Source organism: Anopheles maculipalpis, chromosome X (genome assembly GCF_943734695.1).
Source record: "Anopheles maculipalpis chromosome X, idAnoMacuDA_375_x, whole genome shotgun sequence".
NCBI classification, from domain to species: Eukaryota; Metazoa; Arthropoda; class Insecta; order Diptera; family Culicidae; genus Anopheles; species Anopheles maculipalpis.
The window spans coordinates 12601794-12621484 of record NC_064870.1 but is presented as its reverse complement, the minus strand read 5'-3'; the positions used below and the strand labels follow the sequence as shown (position 1 = coordinate 12621484).

General features: G+C 42.3%; 1 protein-coding gene across 1 annotated transcript in view; it reads left to right on the top strand.

Annotated features, from left to right (window-relative positions):
• The first annotated feature begins 221 nt into the window (after window positions 1–221).
• The window catches only part of LOC126568223 (arginine/serine-rich protein PNISR), a 157053-nt gene continuing 137583 nt past the window's right edge, over window positions 222–19691 (top strand). The window contains exon 1 of the mRNA XM_050224671.1: window positions 222–227. The gene's annotated coding sequence lies outside the window, so the exon portion shown is untranslated. The remainder of the gene's footprint in view (window positions 228–19691) is intronic.

Below are 19691 nucleotides of genomic sequence, written 5' to 3'. Positions count from 1 at the left end.
TGTTGTAAAAATGATTTATTTTCTCCTGTTTAATATTGCAACCTGTTTACTATCGTTTTTAAACAATTTTTGAATGTTTAACTGATGTTTTATGTCTTGTTTAAAATATTTGGTTAAGATTCTTGAAATTTGGCCTGCTAATTGCATACTTTTAGGCGTTTGATCGTAATTTCACTATCGCACAAGCGTGATTATGTCATTTTTTGCGCGATTATGTTAGAAATTAAGTGTCTACATGCCTTCAACGTACTTGTTCTCCTATTTGTCACATTTACACCTGCCTAGGTCAACGGAGTTTCCCTCGTTTGCCAGAAATACACGAAACACACACGTAAGAGCGAAACCATTTACCAGCGATCCATCCAGCAACACACAATTGTGTCGCGTAAAACTTTACCAATTCCCCTCTCCAACACCCTTGCTACTTGACACTAGTCTCTCACATTGCCTACACTCCACTATTCTTCGCTACCAATCAAATCACAATGTAAAACAATGTACAAGCCTCAAACATGGGCTGAAAGGAAGAAAATCACATTGAGCATCTCACGTGCGAGAGAGAGAGAGAGAGAGAAAGAGAGAGAAAGAGGGAAATAAATAGAACCAGGGTAAGTGAGAGAGGAAAAAATAACACCCAAACACTCCATGAGGATTCTCCATTTTGTTCTGTCTATAGCAAAGGCAGAGCTTACACACAAGAAATCAACAGCACATTCTATCCCCTCTTCTCCATTCTCCTCCCCTATCCACGCTCCCTCCTTCAACCTTTCCTTTACTCAACTTCATTCCCCTTTAACCAAACCGAAAACAGCAACAACACAGACAGCGACAAAAATCCAATTTATATTCTAAAATTAGCTTTTCCAAACTGTTTAATTCAGTTTTCCGCGAGCACGCAAAAGGGACGCGAACCGGAACTAGTCGCTTTCTAGCACTTCCACCACGCACACATACACAGACATAGACACAAACAAAGTGAAGGGAAAAAAAACACCCGACAAGATCGCTCGTTCGTTGGTCATTGTTTTCGCGGGAGTCTTGCGATCTCATCTTTCGGCATTTTTCTTATGAGCTTCCCGTTTGGTTTTGGCTGCTTTGTGCTTTCATTTCTTCCTCTTGGAGTTTTTTTGCCTATTGTATGAAACAAATATCTATATAATTTGTTTTCTTTTATTCCTGGTTGCGTTGGTCCAGTTTGATTGTGTTTTTACCTTCGGCCCCGAACGACTTATTTTAAGCACAATGCAATTTACTCCAAATTTTGGCTCGATTTTTTTGTAAAGTAGGGTTTTTCCGTTTTTGCCTTGTTCAAGACGCATCTGCATCGTAAGCTTATGTGTTTGGTTTTATTCGTTTCGGAAATACTTTTATTGCGATTTTGTTACCACTTGCGTTTCCTGGTGATGACCGTTTTTCATACTTTCGAAAAAAATAATAAATAACTACAGAACCGAATAACTACACATCACCGAATGAAAAAGATGTCGAAGAACAGGAGTTTGTTCATTAGTAGCTAGAGGAAAGTGATAGCTTCGTAAGGGCCAATAGCCAGTAAACATGCAAAGGATTAAACTAAACAGTGTCTGTGCGATTTGTGAAGTATTTGCCCGTGCTGTATAACAGTTTAAAGTGTATGTCAATTTCAAGATTTTTGGAAACCTTCGAACCCTCTTAAAATCTCTTTAGACTAGGTAGACAAAGTGATGCTTATCATCCGACTAGCTGCGTTAGGTCTGGTCAAGATTTCTTCTGTTATAAAAGCTGCTAGAAAAGAACCACCTAGCGAACCAACATACTTGCGCCTCAGCAAGCGCAGCAAATGGTCTTAGAACATCGGACGTCACTAGAGGCGTTCCATCGAGTAATCTCCCTCACAACCAGGTGCTTACTGCTTGATATACCTCCCCGTATTAAACTCAATTCACTCAAACAACGACATAGTTCTTACAGTATCTGCGAAGATCGTCGAATAAATGAAGATTCTTGCCACGAAAGGGGTGGGCCGGATATAAGCGAGTCTTCTTCTTCTTATTCTTGGCTTAACGACCTCTAAGGTCATGCCGGCCATCGAGAATGGCTTTCTAGACTGCCGATATACCACGTAGTTGGTTAGTCAGGCCTCACTACGGGGGGACGGTCCGGATGGGATTTGAACCCCGGTCCTGCCGTTTGAAGACCGGCGCCGTTGTCGCCTACACCACCGAGCCGCCCTATATAAGCGAGTATACGAAGGATAAAAGTGAAGTAAGCAAGTTCAAGACTTGGCGTGAATCCACTATGCAGCTTAGGCAGTAGTAGTAGTAGCATGTGTACTCTCTGGAGCTGAAATGTTCTCTCATCATTAAACATGAAGTTCATTGCAACCACCTGAGAACCTTCTGCAGAAAACTGGCTCAACGTATTTGTAAGCCGTGTCTTCTGAATCCATCCGATGATTCTTGTTGAGTGATTACTTAGATGACGCCGCTCCACATTGCCGCCGCATCGCACATGAGTGGGAAGAGTAAGCTCATGGTTCATGAACGCGCTCAGTTCATCCCAGAAGTGGCTTCTAAGACATCTCATAGTTTAGGAGAAGACAGGCTCTCTCGCGATTCGGAAGGCTCACTGTCTCGAATGTCCAGAATTGAACGTTCTCGCTGCATCGATGCAGTAAATCGCGCGAATATCCCGGTAGGAGAAGAGACGACTATCGTGAACATTATCCCCCTCCATGTGCTCCAGTCGAAACAGCTGGTTCACTATAAAGGAGACTTCCAGGGAGATCTGTACTGGACTGTTGTAGCGACGTATTGGCATCAACAGAGGGTAAAGACCGTTAAAGAGTATGCTACTGTAAGAGATCATCGTTGAAAGCAGGAAGAGTTTCTTTAGATCTCGTGTACAGAATAACGGTGATCGTGAAACCTGAAAGGCTGGTAGGAGTTTTAGTCAGTAAGAATCCGGCAAGTAACCAATGGATGATCTCATGGATCTCTATGAAGATCTACTCCTAAGTAAACCCACATCAGAATGACGCAGAAATTGTGAGGCACACACATCACCCATTACCTTTCAAGAACTGGAGACTATCTTCACCAATCGGTTGGAAGTCTTATGAAGTATTAAGTACTTTTTAAGATATTTTTACCAGTTTTATACACATTTATCAGTGCATCGTAGAAAAATTCTAAAATCAAAATAATTTTTTTAAATAATTTTTTTTTCGATTTTACTCCAATGCTTTGTGGAATGGATTATAACATACATTAAAAGCTTTTTACTCTTCTATTCGACTTTTATTTGCTCGCTACACATTTCAAGACTTTATAAAAAATTTTAAAAGCCGTAACCATTGCTAGCTGGTGCCACTTTACATACAACGGTTGCTGTTGTTATTTTTGCAACAATGTATCAACCAACCATGTGTTCACATCAATACAGCTTGCCCTGTTCAATTGTTCGAAATAAAATACATCGAAATCCGATTAGTAGTTTCAGGATTTTTAGCAAAACTGTTCGCTCGCTGTTTGCGCACATTTCGATGAGAAAATGGCGAGATGCATTCCACAAAACAAGAAAGGAAACTTTTAACATACAAAACTGGTATTCCATTCAAAGCATACCGAATAAATCTCTCACCAACGTTGGTCATGGACTCACGGGCCCATTTGACCTGCTGGTGGATGTGGGCAGACGGGCAAATAGAGGCAAATTTCCAGAACGGCTAATCCTCTTGGTACGCATCTAATTGGCTGTAAAATATCCATTATCATCATCTTTTCCTGTTGCCGTTTCCCGTACGCGTTTTCGCTGTGCTGTCTCAGCTGGGTTCAGGTTTTTTTTATTTATTTAGGTGAGCCATCATCGCGAAGAAATAGTGTACGGAAGCATGGAGGAGCCGCATTATATTAGGCTATTTACGAGCATGGACGAAATGAAATCCGCTCAGGACAGGATTATCATTAACGGCGTATTCACGCACGCAGAATATCACCTTCACGCGTTGAACCAGAGCCGGTACAAGAAGACGAGCGAAGAAACTAAACTACGAGAGAGTAAGACAGAGGATTGAAGGTATAGAAAATCTTCTACCACAACTACCACCTGCCATGACCAAAACTATTTCTGCCAGTTAACAGTCAAAACTGAGGCTCAGCCATAAGCCCCAAAGTTGTCGACCAAAAATTAGAACGTTAATTTGCGGTCATTACTGGCTGACTGAGGGGGAGGATAGACAGGAGGTTCGGGGCAACATGGTGAGAAAAAGGATGAAAGTCTCAACCATCCCTAGCACAAAAAAGGGACTTTCACTTTGTGACGTTCGAATCCGGGGTTTTTCGGTTGGGTTGAACTCTCCATCCCATTAAAACGGACTCCAGTCGGAAGTTATTAGACGACGTTTTACGAGCCCGTTTCCTGTGAGATGTGTGTGTGTGTCAGCATACGCAACTATGGACAGACCCAATGAATTTAAGGAAGTCATACCGAAAAATTTCTCTCTCTCTCTCTCTCTCTCTCTCTCTCTCGTTTTCTCGCTCTCTGCTGCTTCCGAATTCGAAGTCCTTCACCCCGGTAGTCCGGTACGGAAACATGATGACATTTGAGGACTTGTGGAGGACCCGCTACAAAAATGCCCAGCCACACACACAAACACACACCTCCCCAGCCTCACGGGTTTTTAATAAGCTTTCACCAGCCAGCTCATTAACCAGCCAGTTTTGAAAGGGTTCACTGTTCGAAAACGGTCGGCAAGCGCGTAAATCAAGATTAAATCCACCCTTTTGCCTTGGTATGATGCACACTGGCTTAATGGTCAGTTAAATGCGAAATACCCCGGAACCAGCACTTTGGCCCAGACTTCCGGCCTTGTTTGTTCACAAGAACAAGACCGAAAGAGAGAAAGAGAGAGAGTGGCTGGGGTGGTAGGCCAGGATGAAGTGATTAATTAGTTGCGCCACCCGCCATTCGAGTGCCTGACGTCAGTCAAAGCACTCCTTTCTGACCCTTGATTCTGTCATTCTTATTCATTTGCGCAAACAGGCAACGGGAATCTGTTTTCCCACCCATTTTGCGTGTCAATAGAAGAAAGTCCGGACGAGATTTGGGTAGTAAATCACACTCGATACGAAAGTAAATAAACTAAACAAAAACTAAACCTAAGAGGTCGGTAGGTTTTAAAAGTCAAACCTTCAAAACCCTTGTTTGAGGCTCTTATTTCCGGTTGGAACGGTTAGGAAAGGACAGTGGAGAGTGTGTTTGTAGCTATCTTCAACTCATTTACGGCATCCGGACTCTCTATGCAGTGGAGAGGGAGGAGGCATTGCTTTTGAGGTAGCATTTTTATGAGCTTGTGCAGTGGTTCATTCGGATGGAAAGAGCAGTTGACGAGAGCTATCCATCGTGATGAACACGTGACTTTTTAACCCTTACGTGTATCCCCATAGGTAGACTCATTATGTATACATTTAAAAAAAGTGACAGAAATGTTTTGATTTTTCATGCGCTAACGCTGTCACTTGAAATGGCATTGATCAATGTGATTTATAGTACAAGGAGCCTCACAATGGGTGCCAAGCGCATCAAAAAGTACTACAAAGATGGCGAAGTGGTGTTGTTATCTGTTCGAAGCGAGCGCTAGAAAATAGGAGCGTTTTGGACATTCTGGAGGATCCCAAGTAGAAACTTAAATGTGTACCATCTGAACGCAATTTTCTAGATCAATTTCAAGAAGAGAATCTATCTTACTTACTACATGGTCAAAGGAATAAATTGATAAAATGAAGGAAATCTTTCCACATAAAAATGTTCACAAATTATGTTTTGACACTTATGGCTTAAGTGTCGGCAATATGCCGCAAGATGACGAGCAACGATCGGGGTTTTTTTTCTTTAACCAAAGATTTATAAAAGAAAACAATAACATTTGATTAGATGTCTTACTCGTTTAATTCTACCAAGAATCTCGCATGGACAAACTATCGTCCTTTGCCAGTCACGATTAGCAATTCCGACCATCTCTCTTTGCAAGAGACACGAATCAACACGACCAATCCATTTCTATCCGAGCCTGTAACGACTTCATTCGAACATTAGTTATTCTTTAATATCCAAGATTTAGCCCGTCGAAGTCTCGCGAGTACAACCTACTCTTGTAGTGAATATTTTGAAGTTCTTCTAAGCTTCTGCTTACTGCAGCACATACCTTAGTCTGCTTTCGAGAAGGGTCTGTTGCTTACAGACTAAGCTAAATCTATCGCGAGATGACTGCTGACAGAATTCCATCGATGTGACCAAACCTCTATCTTTATCAGAACACCAAGCACTTTTAGTGATGATATGTTGCAGTTCGGAAAAGGAGACCAACTTCATATTTTTTAAGTCACCTTAGGTGTGAAGTCATTGTGATGACTACCAGCTTCATAGGCTCTCCAGTACTACAGCTCGATAACTATCTATATTTTGGTAAGATTTTCTTCTAGATGCGAGGCACTTCTATTTCCAAATATGGATGATGTCTCAACTACACTTTTCTTTATAAAGAGTCAGAAATTGAACAGAGACCATAAAAATATTGTTCTCCAGACTCTGATGTCTCCCAGGCCTCCAATCAGTCCATCAGCTTATCTGCACAAATACACCGTATTGCTGGTTCTGTTTCACTGCGCCTCAAAGGGTTTTCGTCCATGCAATCGGTCAAAACAAGCCGCTATCGATGGCAATGCGAACCCCAAACGAAATGGCATGATTAGACCCATTTTTAGATTCACATAAAACACGAATCCCAAAGCACCCGGTGCACGCAACCATATTGATGGAAGCGTCTCGTGAATCGAAGGCCAAAACTTTGGCGATGATGGTGTGGCAAACCGAAAGCCCTGACCCGGGCGATCTACACTAAAACGAAGTTTATAGACTGCTCCGGGCCGAATGACGTTTTGCAACATTGAGCACATTTACCAAACCAAGCAAACGACACTTGAACATTATTCGGGGCAGCGTGACACACCGTGACACACACACTTATGTGTATACTTTACTACTGGATATATACACTTGACCGTGACTTGGAGCTCCACAAAAAAGGGATGGAAGTTTTGAGGTTTTGTGCAAAACTTTCTCCAGTATGGTGACCATTATTATGAAGTCGCAATGAACCTCACCAAAAGCAAACACTTACAATTATTTATACTGTGTCTTTAAGCATAGTTTTATGCTGTGCCAGTGTGGCACACCTGCTTCGTATGAGTGGCACCCATTTACTTCCACAGACTGCCGAACCAACCTTTGGTAGAGTTGGACTAGGGGATTGAGAATGTTTGGGAATATATATTTGGCTCCGGCAAAATGTAAGCGTTACCGACATCAGCAACACACTCCTGAAGGTGAGGTGCGGCAGACCCACCGTTGGATGTGGCCGCTGTGGTCTTGGGCAGCAGCCGTGAGGACACAGCAGAAATTGAAATGTCAAAAAAATAATTTAAAACTTTAGCCCGGGGGTTTGGTTGAGCGGGCGTTTGTGGTAACTGTAACTTCAACACCCTCCATCATCACACTCGATCCCTTTCCGTGTTGTGCTTCACTCGCCCCCTCTCTCTTTCCACCCGGCGGTGGTGGAAAAGTATATGCGATTTTTTTCTCTCCTGCCCTATGTCCCCTAGAACAACACAAAAAAAAATAAAAAATTATCCACTTTCACTGTCTGGACGCTGGATCTCGTTTGTGTGCACAAACCCACAAAAACCGCAAAAGACGTAGCGACGGGAGACCATGGACGGTTTTGGGAATAAAATTAAAACGTGGCAAAAAGTGGGTGTATGTAAGAGTGGGAGATTAGCACCCAGAAAATGTTCCAGAAACTGGTCGTACCGGGACTCATGAATTATTGCTGAAGTATCCACACATCCACAATCTGCCCGCAAGGCGCACAGCACCCACCTGGAACAGGAGTCAGCGATTTTTTTTTTTAATGTCTTCTTTGCTGGAATTTTTTCCATCTTCTTCTAAACTTTTGATAAAACATCTCCCACGAAAGAGAAACAAAAGTTCCTCCCACGGGCACGGAGGACAACGCCGGACAGTTTCCGCGAAAAAAAAAACCCCCAAACGAATCGTTGCGCGAAATTATCAACGCTCGATTGTTCATTATTTTAATTTCCCGAACACAGCCACACACAGTCCTGGAACAGATTACTCGCGAAAGGTGTCTTCGAGTTGCTGCCACGGTACCGCGGTGCTTCGGTGATTACAGCTTAAGAACACTCCCAGCAGCGGCCGCAGCACCAGCACGGCGGCCATCATCATCAATCAAACCAACCGAATCTATTGTTTGCAATCGTTACATCATTTGTCGCCCGTTTCGTTCGACATTTTACGGTGTCAAATCGGTCGAAAGATTCATTAGTTTAGCCCGCTTTTCCAATTTGTTGTGGGTTTCTTGCTTCTTTTTCTCTTTCTTTCTTTATTTTCTCTGTTCAAAAAGACGCTCACTGGAACGATTGTTTGCAATGCTTCAAATTAATGGCTCGCGTTATTTCACGGGTGTCTTGGAGGGTTGGTTTTCTGAGTTCGATAATTATATTCTCGTCACAAACAACCATCCCCAGGGACGCTGCTGTTCGGCAAAAGTTGACGCAAGATTTTCGAGAACATCATTACCAAACTCCCAAGACTTTTCAAATCAGCATCAAACGAATGGTTGATAAGAATTCCTTGTAGTTGAATTTTCTAAGGAATATTTAGCTCTCAATCTTTTAGAATATATAAACGGCGTGCACGATAAATTTGACAGTTGCTGTGGGAATTTATTTTTTTTTTTTTTGTTATATTGAAGCAAATAATAAAAGAATGTTTTTCTGCGAAGTTTAGCTTACCATGTTGGCTGCACAGATTACTCAAAGTAACCACCCTCAGCATCGATGACCGCCTGTTTCCACTTCCGGAACCTGGAGCAAGCCCAGACTACCATAGCCCTCGGTAAGGTCGCTAAAACGGTCTTAAACGGGCACTAATTCTGCTTTTGTGTTACAGGATGTTCCTTTGGTGTCCCTGTTCAACCATGTCCCGCACGAAATAGTACATCGGGTTGAGGTCCGTGGAGCTGGGAGGCCAAACATTGGAGGTTTGGCCATTTGTTCGATTTGGCGGCCATGGGAGGCCACAAGGTGACGAATCTTGTTGCCACACATACGGCTTACCATTGGCCACTTTCTAGGGCTTGAAGACCGTGTCCAGCAACTTTACATAGCCGTCCACGTTCATTCTCAGGCTCTGCTCGAAGAAATATCGAAGAACTCGTGGTTACGTAAGCAATCCGACTGCCTGGTTTGATACTTCCGTAGTACAGCAGCCTCAAAATCTTCGTTACAGGTTTCAACCCGCTTGCGAATGTCCTTCACCGTGTTTAATGTACACTGCGCCGCCGTCTTGCTGTCCCGGTTTGTGTGTCCGGCGCGGATCATCATGATACACGTAATTCACTTCCATAGCTCCGGTGGGTTCCACTTATTAATTTCACTTGACATTTTTTGCACTGTTTTCAAGCACTTGTGGCTTTCGAATGACGTATCGTTTGTTTTGATACGATAACTCAATCACAACCTTTTAACGAAATGGCCAAATGTCAAATTCTGCAGCAAAGCAAACTGGCCATTAATCAAAGAATATATTAACTCTACAATAAACCCATCAGAAATTGCCTTCAATAATATTAATACACCTGAACAAATAGACAACATGAAAAACTCACAGCAACAATATTATCAGCGCACGACACTGCTGTTCCATTAAAATCTTTAGGAAAATACAACCTAATTATCCCCTTAGGTATTCTTTTGCTCATTAAACTTCGCAATACATACAGGAAAAATGGCTCTGAAGCGCTCTTATTATTTTCTAAAAAAACAAATTTACCTAAAACTAGCAGATTTGCGAAATGCTGCCTGGTCAAAAGATTTAGAATCAATAAACAAAGAAAAACATAACCATATTTAACTGAGGAAAATTGTGAAAATAATTAAAAACAATCAAAAATCAATTCCAGTTTTAAAAAACCATAACCAAACTTTAATCACTTCAACCGAAAAATGCGAGGTGCGTGAATACGTAATTTTTGTTCAGCTCAAAATTATAATAATCCAAATTCAATAAAGTTATCCAAACCCTAAGAAATTAATAACAACGCTCTCAAAGGGTTACCTCCGAAAGCAATTATTTTTCTAAATTCATTTATAAATGGTTGTTTAAGGCTGGGCTACTTTCGGAATGCTTGGAAAATAGTCAAAGTTATTGCTTTACCTAAACCCTGGCAAAGACCACTGCCTCCCTCAAAATGTTAGAGCTTTCAGTCTACTGAGCTGTTTATGAAAAATATTTGAAATACTTATAGAAAACCAAATAGCGTTGCTCACAAACAACAACAATATAATACCATCAAGTCAATTCGGATTCCGGCCATCTATCTCTACCACTAATCAATTGCATAAAATAACAAACATTATCCAACACAACAGACAAAACAGGAAATCAACAGGAGTAGTGCTTGCTCCCCTCCGATACAGAAAAAGCGTTTGATTCCATTTGGCACCAATGACCAATATTTAAACTTATTAAACTTAACAGGTTGGCTGATAAGTCCCCGGTCTAACAAAGAAAAACACATTTTTTTGTCAAAATTCGTTTTTATTATTCAACGTAGTTCCCTTCAAGAGCGATACAACGATTATAACGACCTTCCAATTTTTTGATACCATTTTGGTAGTACTCCTTCGGTTTTGCCTCAAAATAGGCCTCAGTTTCGGCGACCACCTCTTCATTGCAGCCAAATTTTTTCCCTGCGAGCATCCTTTTGAGGTCTGAGAACAAGAAAAAGTCGTTGGGGGCCAGATCTGGAGAATACGGTGGGTGGGGAAGCAATTCGAAGCCCAATTCATGAATTTTTGCCATCGTTCTCAATGACTTGTGGCACGGTGCGTTGTCTTGGTGGAACAACACTTTTTTCTTCTTCGTTCTTTTTTCGTTCGTCAAGCAACCAAAAGTTGCTTGACAAAAGACGCTCTGTCTCACAAACTAATTGACATACAGACGTCAAATTTTGACACGAATCATTTGAAGGTTGGTGCTATATAAAAATAATATGCATTTAATACTAGCGGCGCCATCTATGTGTCAGACCGGGGACTTATCAGCCAACCTGTTATTAAACATCAAACCTCTACACTCCATCGTCAGGTGTACCGCAGGGAAGTGTCCTGTCAGATATTCCAATCGTGATTAAAACATTAAACAAGGCCCTTATAAAGTATTAAAAATACAGCAAAAAAATAGAAAATCAAAGTTAACGGCGCTAAATCAGATGCCGTAGTTCTTTACCAGATACACCAGCTCGCGCAAACTACCTTGCATGAATTCAAAAATTAACGGAATCAAAATTGCATGGTCAAGCTCCATTAAATATCCGAGGTAACGAGGTGAAAACGTCAAACGTCACTTCAGCCACGTTGCTAATAAGGTAAAAGGCCAATGAGGAGGGAAGATGCATTCGTACCCATTAATATTAGGAACACTAGTGTAAGATTAAATTTGTTAACATGGAAATATACTTAACTAAGTAACTAACCAAGTGTCAAATCTATCCTGCACAAGGTGTAGCTCTCAATCGTCCTCTTTCGACGATAGTCGGGGCAGAATTGTTTGGAATATGGATCAAAGCAAATAAAATATGATAAGCGTTAATGCTCTAAAGAACAGTTCTGCAGACTTGGTCCCCTTGCTACAGATTTCGTCGGAAGCTACCAAGCGGGATTTGTTGGAGGCAAATCGACAATCGACCAAATCTTCACTCTTGGGCAGATCCTGCAGAAAGCGCCGAGAGCGCCAGATCCCTACGCACCACCGTGGGGATCCGACTTCAAGGCGGCCTACGATACCATAGATCGAAATGAGCTATGGAACATAAGGCATCGGAAGCACTTTCCCCGGCTGTTAAAGGCCACCATGAACGGGGTGCAGTGCAGATGATTCTCAGTGGCATGATTCTCTACTGGTCTCTTCAATTTCTTGGCTTCACGGATGACATTGATATCGTTGGCTAGACGACAGCGAAGGTGTGTGAGGCGTACACCAGACTGGAACGTGAAGCAGCAAGAATTCGATTGATGTTCAATGCGACGAAGACGAAATACCTGCATGCCGGAGGCTCTGATCGTGATACAGCCCGAGTGGAAAGCAGCGTGTTAGTCGACGGCGACATCCTCGAGGTAGTAGAGGAGTTCTCCTATCTTGGGACTGTCGTAACTTCGGATAACGATGTCAGCAGCGAAATCCGGACACGCATCGTCCAGGGGAACCCTGCCTTCTACGGCCTTCACTGTCTGCTGAGATCCAGAAGACTTCGAGACCGCACGAAATGTGAGATATATCGTCCTATATGGCAACGAGTCTTCAAGGATGAACCACGAGCTTGCTGAGCTATACAGAGAACCGGACATCCTGACGGTAGCAAAGACTGGCAGGATACGATGGCTGGGACATGTTGTGGTGGGAAGAAGAATATTTGTATTCTCAGTCGCCATGTGGTGGGAAGAAGAGATTCACTGTCGCGATGTGGTGGAGAAGAATAAACTCGGACTTATAATCGCGACGAGAACAGAACAACGTGATTGCTAAATGTGCGGACCAATATCTTCCTTTATCTGACTGTCCAGGCAGTCTGAAGATTCTGGATGAGAATCTTCCTTACAGGAAAGTTGGAGACATCGAGGCCTTACCTTTGGTAGGGGGACTCTCGATGCTCATCGGCGGAGCAAGTCGGCCAGGCGACTTTGGATGTTCAGAAGGAATATCCCTTACTGGCATGTTGGAGGTTTGAGGCCTTACCTTGGGTAGGGGGACACTCAAACCTCTAGAAAGAATTGAACGCAAGGTTTAGCTTGTTGTACCTTCTCTCTGCCTGTCTGTGTGGTGTCTGTTCTGCCGAAGGCTTCCAAGACTGCTTTATTTATACCCAATCTTACAATAGTTTTTGGTCGTTTTTGTAACCAATATTATTTCTTAGTGGTTGTTCTTATTGCTATTGCATTTCGTACAAAAATATTAACGTAAGCATAAAATGTGTCGCGGTGCGATTGATTGCTGCACTTGCAAGAAATGTGTCGGATATCATTCGTCGTTGGATCTATATGCTTGCTATGCATGAAGTTACTTGTTTGTGTTTTGTTGTTTTGTGTTGCTGACCACTGTCTAGACTCGCTGGTTGTTTTGAACTGATATCATATTGCATTGCGTCGCTCGCTAGCCGGGTGCGCTGGTAAGTGTTTGAATGTTCATGTTAAGGCGTGCGCGTGGTCAAAATAGCTGAATGTACATTTCTCACGCTCTTGCCTAATGCAGGTTATTTGTTAAATTGGTGAATTTCCGCTCACCGTAAAATGCTACGTAAGGCTTGTTATATGCGAAATAATGTATACTCTAAAGAGATGTTTAGCAGATATGCTACAATGTTATGAGGATGCCGGACTCATGCCCCGCCAAGAAGGTATTCGTCCACGACCTCCAGTTCGGCACAGGATGTCGGGGAGCACAGCGAGTTCGTTGGCTGGATCAGGTGAAGGGAGACATGGATAGGAAGCTGCAGCCAGGGATCGAGTTTCCTGGAGATCTATTGTTGACCGGGTCACGACGACGTGCTCTTTAAAAGAGCAGGCCAACATGAGTGAGTGAGTGCTCTAAAGAAGATAAATTTTAAAAATCAATATCAAAATCGTAAAAGGATTTAATAAAGATTTTGAAGAATCCATTTATGTGTTTTTTGCAATAAAATTAAAGTAAATAAAATCGTTCAATTGAATTGTTTGCTTTGCCCATCGGAAAGAAAATTGCGCCGTACCTGTATGCAATCTGTATCGCAATAACTACTTAACCGGCACTACATAAATAGCGATTTGTCAACCCCAGAAAAACACGTTTCATACCGCTAAATCATCGTTGATCAAATATTATGCTTACATTCCAGGTAAAAAGTGTTTAGAAAATTTATTAGTTCGTATGAATTTCATCCAATCTCCACGGGCGTGCTAGAGTCACTAATCATCCATCTATCTCTTGCACGAGAAGGGGCAGCAATGAAAACAAAATCGGCGAGGCAACCGCACCGTTCGCAATCAAACCGTTCGATCACTTCAATTTGGAGGGCGCGCGCGCGCGTGTGTTGGTGTATTAAATTTGGAAATAATTAAGCGTTTACTAATCCTCATTATCATCCCCCACCCAGGATGCACGATTCCGATCAGCCTCATCAGCCATTATGCTAATTTGCCAAATCAATCCCCAGGTTTTGCCTCTCTTCAACTACCCTCCAGCATCATCGTTTATTTTACGTGGAAAATCTACCAACAACATTGCAACAGCAACCAAAAAAAAAACAAAAACGAAATAAAAAAACACAGTTGGAAATTTACCTTCAACGGCCTCTGTCGGGTGTGGGATGTTGCGTTGAAGCACATTAATGTGATTTACCGAAACGGATGTGCTTGTTGCGAGGGAAAGGAATGAAGTGCTCATTCAGGAAGCGGAGAGAAAAAAAAAATCTTCCTCTCCATATCTATTATCCTGCCCCACCCCCTGGACAGCCTACCTGATGGTGGGGCAGGGACAAAGAAGCATCAGGGAAAAATCATCCACAATTAGTAGCATCGCGATAAGCAGCGTGAAAATCGTTGGGAAAAATTAATTTCATACTAATTGAAAATAATCAATACCATGACACAAACGCTTCGCTACATTGTGCCGAAACACCGATAAATCGAAACCTTTGGCTAACTGATTTTTCCCATGCGCTCTGCGCTATGGAAGCCATTTTTTTCAAACGCTCCCACGTGACCCTACACCGATCTAGCGACGAGGTAAAGGTACCGATTGGTTTTTCACGGTTTGCAGCCGATCCGATGGGATTGGTTTTTGTGCAACCTCGGCTGTCAAAGCTGCCATTCGGGGAAAACCGTGCTAACGCAATTACTGGCCCGATCCTGGCCAGATTCTGGCTGGAGCAAAAATTAGTGTATTTAAACAACAAAACGTAACCCACAAGTGTCAATCCTTGCGATCGAAGCTATGAAAAACCAAACTCCAGCATGCTGTTAAAATGTAAAATGGCCACAAGTGAGAGACGCATTTTTCTTGGAACTGGGCTGAATTGGTTGGAAATTGATGTGTCAGCGGGCTTTTGTGTACTGAACGTGTTATACCATTCAAGCACTGTTGAGCTGGAATTGGTTCCGTGCGCAACTAATAGAAAAAAGAGCTTTTCGAAGCTAATTACCCTTTATTTACAGGCACAATTTATCGGAACCACGCTGACCGGGAGATGTCTGCTATCCTGTTTCACTGTCCGGTTTTGAACCCCAAGCGCTTGTAAGCAAATTGCTCGAGGCATAGATTATGGTTGGTTGTTGCAAAACTTCACCGTGCTAAAAATGGGTACTAAATCACGCTGCAAAACTACATCGCGTGCGTGTATTAAGCGCCTACATTTATGCCCTTCTTTTGTCCCTCCGGCTTGGCTACCATGCATTTCACACTAAACACCTCACCAATACTACCACCCAGCCAACCAGCACCCACCAACGCTACCGGAAGCCGGAAATTATTAGCTTCACCAGCGTTATGAACGTGCGGCTCGAGCCCGGTGTTCTTTCGCTTTTAATCAATCCGCCTGCTGCCATATTGCGCTGCTTTGACGAATATTGGTTACATTTAAATCTGCCACGGGCCCGCACAAACCTCCTCCAATCCCAGCCATTCAAACGCACCCCGAATGCAACCGGTTGATCCGATTTTGCTTGATACTTGGGGCTGTTCGGGCTATTACGTATAATTAGTGTTCGCCCGAGGTAATTCCAATACCATGGGACAGGACAGGTCAGATAAATGGGCAAATATTTTGATAAATGTTTTCATACTTTCGCTAAAATTATGGTATTCTGTAAGAAAATTAGAACGGCATGCAATAATGAAGTACTTTTTAAAATTCTTTTTATTCATTTGTAAGTTCGACTGCTTGAGACCGTATTCTCGTGGCGTACATTAAAGTAACGCCAAAATAAACATACTGTTTTGATATGATTACACCATATCAGTGAACTAGTTTATAGATCTACTCAAAATACTCAATGTTTTCCATTAGTTTCACACTTATTTATCAGAAAACTTCCACTCGAAGCGAAACAATGGGTGGGCACAATAGGTGGCAACACTACAGCATATAACGCCTGATTGTGAAACTCAAACGTCTTCGCAATCGTCACATAATTGTCACCTTGGTATTATGACTTTCCGTTTGGCCATCCGTTTGGCTAAATCAAACGTTTAAAAATCGATGACAGATCTTTGTCGGAACGGAATGTCAAAAATTTGCATTGTCTGAGCAAAACGGAAACGCGCGTTAGAACGAAACTTTTCCGTCAGTCAAGTGCAGCGGAAAGTATTTTTTTAATTCATATAAACCATTTTAAAGCGTAAATCGAAATAAAATTGTATATATTTTACGTGGATATGTTATGACAATCATTTTGAAGTCGTTTTAGTGGTTTTATTTGGTGGTTTGCAGTAATTATTCTGAAGCAAAAACCGCGAAATTCTGCCATGAAAAAATGTCCACCACAAAAAGTATATTATTAAACCATACTGATTCATCAGTTAATGATTCTAGTCAAAATTTGAATTAAAGTATAGGTTTAATTCGAAAGAATTCGTCTGTGAATGTATGAACAAACTAATCCGTAAATATATGAATGTATGCAAAAAGTCAACGTAACATACGTCGACTCTAACGGGAGACCGTTTGGGTAGAGTCTTTCCGTCGGAAAGTTTTCCGTTTGGCTTTGACAATCAGGCCTATAGAGTCTAGGAATAATAAAAAAATAATAAAATTTGAGCATTTTATATTAGAGAAGTTCAATATAACTCTTCAACCGGATTTTCGGCGTGAGGTTATTTGTCTCGAAAAATAATTTTTCTTCTAATTTAAAAACCCTAACGACTGCTCCGATGTTATTTCAATTAAGAATAATTTATTATTGGATAGCATACTATGCAAATGACCAATCGAAACCCATCGTTCGCAATTGAAAGTGGTGGTTGGTGGATTGCATAAAACACGGCGCACTGGCCTAGGTGCATTATTTCCTGTCCCTGTTGTTTTTCCCCCGTTCGATTCACCAGCTTCCCCGCGATCGTTGCACCACACAAATGGGTTGGACCCGTTCCGGTCGCTCACGTTTAAAGCTCGAATTTATTTCGCCTCGCACAATATTGCTTATTAATTGTCGAAATTATTTAATGCTTATCGCTAATGGGTTTATGAAAATAGGCTGTGCGCGAGCGAGAATTGAAAGCGAGATAGAGCAGCGAAGAGTGAGATAGCATAGACCCGATAGTGTCAAAACCGAACGGCAAGCCGGTCGTTAGACCAAATCCTCTTGCAGGCAGAGCTCCCAGTAACGATTTTATCAATCCACAGCTCATCTCAGACCCGGGTTTGTTGTAGCGTAGCAGCTTTATCTAATCTTTTGATACAGCAAATTTAAAGTGTGCGCAAATGGGACATCATAAGGATGGCGTGGGAGCCGCTGAAAAAGGTGTTTCAAAGGCAATGCAATCAGAGAACGAGATCGTTTCCGCGTTGCGTCTGTCGGAGGGGTTTGTTTTTTTTTTCTTTTTGTGCCTTTCCAAAACGCCAGAGCAGAAAAACCTGGAAACCCTCGATTTAAATGTTGATTTAAATTGAATCAACCTAAGCCTTCCACTGTCCCTTATAAACCTTCTGCTTTCGCTTGCTCGCTTTCTAGACATTACAAGCAAAAGGAGAGGGCGGTTTTGAGGTGGTAGCGAATTTTCTGAACCTGTTGGACGGTGACAGATTAAGCTCGCCCATGAGGGCCACCATTTGTTGCCTGTAGCGCAAAAAAACCCACTCCATTTTTTTCGGTCTTGCTCAAGGATTCACTGGGTTTCAGTTCCACCTTTTTCCTGGTGTTTCTGCCGAGCAGCACGGGTGCCACCGGTATGCCGGACACCCGAGCACTGATTTGCATTTCATTTAAATGAAAAATAATGAAGCACACAATCTCGCCGGATCTTCTGACGCGGTTATTAAATTGGCCGATAAGTGATTCCAGGAACGCAAAACGCACATTTCTCTCGCTCGCCCGCACACACACATAAAATGGACACCAGGCTTCCCAGTTTCCCTATCGCCCGTCAACTCTCCCAGAAGTCCGTATGGTGATTTTTAACAAGTCATTTTGAAAAAAAGCCACTTCCGAACGTGCGGGAGCTAAGCTGCAAGCACATCAAACAGCCGCAAAGAAAATGGTGCGCTGTGGAAGCCGTGGTGATTAGGCCCACAGCCACACAGCAGCCTGCTCCAGCTCAAAGGTTTTGGGTGGCTGGGAAAAGATGTCTTCCAGGCACGTCTTCGGTAAATTACGTTGTTTCGGCAGTGGCCGTGTTTAATGTTCCTTGGTCCGTTCCCATGGGCTAATCTTGTGGAAGCGGCAGTGAAGATAATTTGAGCGACGTTGGAGCAGTCCTCGGAATCGTCCAAAGCACGGAACGTAAAGAATAACGGGCCGCTTTGAACAGTCGTGCGAAATGGAAACAAGTCTTAAAGGCACCCAGCTTGTTGGCAAGTTTTGCGCCTGCTGTTAGGGATGAAGTTACATCTTAGCCTCATTGTTTTATCGTAGAACATCAAAGCGCCCTTGAGAGAGAGAGAGAGAGAGCAAGAGAGAGCGGGAGATCTCCTTTTGAGAAAATGTTGCTTAATTTGTCGCATCGGCACATGTGAAGTTAAGGGATGAGCGATCAACCGATCAAACATTCTATAAAATGGAGGGCGTCCATAAATTACGTAACGCTCATAAGGGGGAGAGTAGATGAGGAACCCTCTAGCATTACGATTTGTAACACAAGGGGGAGGGGGATTCACTTTGTGTTACGTTACAGAAAGTAAATTTCAACCAAAATTCGGGACACATTTGTGTTATTGAAGTCGTTTTCTCCGAAATCATAACATTGCTTCCTTAAAATCCATTTTATGACCCTTTCCCTAATGTCGCATCGTTTAGTGTATCCTGTGGCTTTGTTACGACAGTACAGCATTGTACCATCATAATTAATCATAAATAAAGTGTCTTTGTTACAGTTAAAAACAAACAACTTCCTGCCGTGTGAAAACCAGCGCCGCTGTTGCTTTCACCACTGAACCAACCATTTTCGTAATATTTGCGATTAAAAGCTAATAAAACTTGACATTTTATGCAAAAATTATTGATTTTTTTATTTTATTTTATTATGACGACGCTACGCCGTAGTCCACAAATTTATATTCAGGTGAAAGGGGGTACATTAGCGTTACATAATATTGAAAGGGGCAAAACAATCCCGATTCTAGCTTTACGTAATTTATAACCCGCCCCTATGTCCGTTTGACATTTGTAGACACGAACGCTTGGGTTTCAAAATTGATAAAGGATCTTGTATTACCGAATGAATGCAGAATAACAACCAAACGAAGCCAATTTAATATTATGTGCAGCTGAAATGTCTCATTATATTGCAAACCGTTTCTGAAACATTTAAACGAACACCGACAGCGACGAGAACTCCAAGCAAAAGTCACAAGTTGCAGGCGGCAAAACTTCAAAAATTCACTA